Genomic DNA, 3,817 nt, shown 5'->3' on the forward strand with positions numbered 1-3,817 from the left:
TCCTGCTGCACTGGCAGCTGGCTTAATTACAACGAATTCATCACGTTTTCATAACTGCTTTGATTATCCCCCAATTTCTGTTGTTTCACCCTTCAGAAGACACAGAAGTCTCCTCTTCCTCCTGTGGCAACTGCTACGTTCCTGTTCCCTAAATATTTCTAGTTCTGGTCACATTGCCTCCAAACATGACTTCCCCACCCCACCTTCTTTTCCCCTGGCAGATTTCTGACCTGAAGGCAGGGCCAAGAGTGGGAAAGAAGAAGGGGAAGAGTCCTCTCCGCGTGGACTCTGGAAATTCGCCCAGTCTCACGGACCACTGCAGTACTGCACGTTTTTCCCTTCAGAGCTGCGAAAAGGGAACACCTGGGAACCTGCCCATTTCCTAGCACCTGCACCCCAGGAACCCACGCTATCGGTGCTGGGATACATCTGCATCCTTTTGAAATAAATCCACGGACCCACGCCCTTTCCCTCCGCCTCTGCTGAGAGGAGCTCGTTCAGGGGCAGTGTCCGGAGGAGGCGCCGCTTTCCAGAGAGGAGGAGCAAGCAGGAGTGGCAGTGGTGGTGAGAAAGATGAGCACCTCTACCCTGGAGCAGGGCAGCTCACCCCTGCTCGAGGTGTTAACCAGGCGCCCCTCCTTGGAGAGCAGGGCTGAGCTGCAAAGCCCTAACTGCAAACCTGCGCCATCTTGTGTCCAGACGTTTCCCTACGCTAACAGGACTGTCGCCACGCAGAAGGGCCTACGTTTCAAACAGCAGATGCAAGCTTTCGGCGCGCTCTTCTCCGAGATACTTTCAGCTGCGTTTTCAGGAGTCTGCGGGGGCTGTAGATGCATCATACCCCTGAAAATCCGGCATCAAAATTAACAAATAGTCTCGAAAATTTAGGCCAGTGAGCGTTAAACCCTGAGCAGAGCAAGTACGTGATGGAAAGGATAACGTAAAGTACATGACGTAAAGGATACTCTCCAACTCCCCACGCTAGCTGGGAGGAGAGAGAAATATTGAAAAATATTCTAGAATAACAAAGCTCAAAATAAACTGAAAAATGCAGGTTGGGTTTGTTCTTTCCATTAATTTCAGAGACAGGTACAAAACTGCGTGCTGCATGAGATCCTGTCAGCACTCACAGGCACTGACAGAGTTTGCAAAGCAAAGAGCTGCCATCCCCACGCCATCAGAGCTACGCCGTGTTACAGCAGCTTACCCCCCCCAGCCCTTGCTCATCGGGCTCTCACACCATCGGGCTCACATCTGCTCTCCCACGACCATCCTGCACGTTCGCAGGGAAGTGCCTCTGCCAGATCCCACGTGCCAAGCAGAGCTATTTGGCATTAGCTGCAAAATTACCACCAGCTGTATCTGGTGGGGGAGATCAAGGAATGTGAGAAAAAAAATAGGATGCTCTGAAGGAGACAGCGATGTGTCTTCTAGCCAGGTTTTCTGCTGAAGAAAGCAGCCAAACACTGAGGTTTCTTTTCTGCCTCATTCACTGACACAGAGGAAAGCTTCCCAGCTCTCTGCATTCGCGTGCCAAAGAGTAGGTGATTAAGGCAATTGAGCATACTGCAAGCAAAACCTTCTGCCTACGACTACGCTCTAGACCAGCAGCGAGAGGTCAGAGTTCTCCCACAACCAGTGGTTGCTCCTGCTCTAACTAACATCTACTGCTTTTGACAGTTAGTGAAGATTCAATTTGGCTTAATGGCTAAATCACATGGAGGCCAATCCAGCTCGCAAGAAAGTCAATGGAGTGAGTCCTTAAAACAGAGAAGCTTTAGTTCTGCTCCTCAGAGCTCAATTTACTGAGGCAATCCCTCACGGCGCAATGTAACAGCTACAGCCTGGGAGTTAAGCACTTGTCTTGGATCGAACTACAACTGCAGAGGACCAACCACACCGTTACTTAAGGATTCCTGTACTATAACCAGACAGAGCTACAGCTGAATTTCCCGAGCCCCAGACACTTACTATATCCTCACTGCATTGCCAGCCTGCTTGTTATAAGCTTGTGTAGCACTTTTTGGTTATGGTTCTGTCAAATCCCAGGCCACTCGTGCCTCCCTTGCCCTTGCATGTGTTTTTATAAAGTATTATGATTCTTCCTAATCCTGGGCTTTGTTCCTTTAGAAAAACACTGCAACTTGATCCTTCTCAGTTAATGTCATGGGACTGAGTTCACTCTGACCTGGCTTTAAGCAACTGATGCTCAAAACATCTGGCCCATGTGGGTAGTAGCTGTGCTGGGGAATGTGAACGCTACCAGTTATCACAGGTAAGCACGGCGCCACTCAGCCCCCCGCAGCTCCCACTATCAATGTCCTGTGGAGGTAACCATAGCTTCAGCCGCTAAACAGCTCTCCTACTCTCCCCCTTTGCTGCCCGGATGGGGAGAAAGCAGAGGAAATTGGAGAATTCCTCTCTGACCGGGCTCAGGTCAAGGTAAAGAATAGCAGACCCCACATGCAGTTCTGAGGACAGGGTCTGATCGATGGCTATGCCACTTAAACAGGTTGAAAATGCCTCTAATGGAAAGGCTTAAAGCCCCTTCCCATAAGCCCAAGTTCTCTTCCAATTCTTTTCTTGCAAGAATGGGAACGGGAAGAGAATTAATGGGGAATTCCTATGTGGTCAATTAGCCAGACCCCCTTCCAGGCTCTTCTGGCACTGGCTCGAGTGACTGATGACTGAGGCCTGCCATATGCTGACTGGGTAAACAGCGCGGAAGGACTGACCGCCACAGTTCGCCAGACAGGGCGACAGATAAGGAGCAGGGGGAAATAAGAGAGGGTAATGGAGACCAATTGGAAGAAAAAGACAGATGGAAGGGAAGGACGTATTGAGATAACAGCCAAAGACAAACAAACAAGGGCAATAAAGCCAGGAGCCACTACCACAAGGACTCCGAAGTGGAGTGAAGGGGTGATGGGGTCACAACTGCCTGAAAGACAAAAGACCTCTGGTCCCCTCCTGTCCCTCTCAGCTCCTTCTGAGAACCACAGAGAGCAGGGAGACGATCTTCTCTCCCGCCACCAGAGCTCCTCAGGGTTCAAGGAGAACTTTCTCACCCACAGGAAACTGAGTGAGGGGACGTGCCAAAAGTCTGCTTAGAAATCAGAAGACATCAGTTGAAACACTGGCTGGGAAAGCGGGGCAAGGCTGTATGTGGGATGGCACCTGGTGGCCACTTAGCAATGCTCACTGCCGTGTCTCCTTTCTTTCAGCACCAACTTTCGGGAGTATGGAGTTACATGTGCACCTTCCTACTTCCAAAAGCAGAATCGCAGAAGTGAAAACTTAGCATTTAAGAATGCAGGACTAGACGGGACCTCCTCGGTTATTAAGTATGATCTCTTGCTATTGTAGGCATCGCTTCAGATAATATTTTCCTTAAATGTATAGAGTGCCCTTTTAAAAGCAATTAGGTTTTCAGCCACCATTATTCTGATCACTATTCCAATGATAAAGTATCTTTTTCTAATTTCCAGCCTAAATGTATTCACTTTATGCCCATTTGCTATTGTGCCAAATTGGCCTTTTGCTTAAAAAGTACTTTTCTTCCCCTATTATTTCTCCCACTAACACAGACATCAGTCATATCCTCTCTCAACTTTCACTTTGCTAGGCTAAACATGGCAAGCTACTCTAGCCCACTTTCTTAAGAAAAGATTCCTATCCCTTGGGTCAACCATAACAAGCCTTTTCTAGTCTGAGGTCATTTTGCTTGAAAATATGAGAACATACAATATTTTGGGGCCTTGCGAGAGCTCAATACAATGGCATTAGTATTCCCCCATGTTTTATGAAAAGACTTTCC

The 3,817-nt window shown here is 48.6% G+C and overlaps 1 protein-coding gene across 1 annotated transcript in view; it reads right to left on the reverse strand.

Moving 5' to 3' along the window:
• Nucleotides 1-3,817, reverse strand: part of WNT5B (wingless-type MMTV integration site family, member 5B) — a 15,644-nt gene that overhangs the window by 638 nt on the left and 11,189 nt on the right. The gene's annotated exons all lie outside the window — the stretch shown is intronic.

This window comes from Pygoscelis adeliae, unplaced genomic scaffold, assembly GCF_000699105.1.
Source record: "Pygoscelis adeliae isolate BGI_AS28 unplaced genomic scaffold, ASM69910v1 Scaffold38, whole genome shotgun sequence".
NCBI classification, from domain to species: Eukaryota; Metazoa; Chordata; class Aves; order Sphenisciformes; family Spheniscidae; genus Pygoscelis; species Pygoscelis adeliae.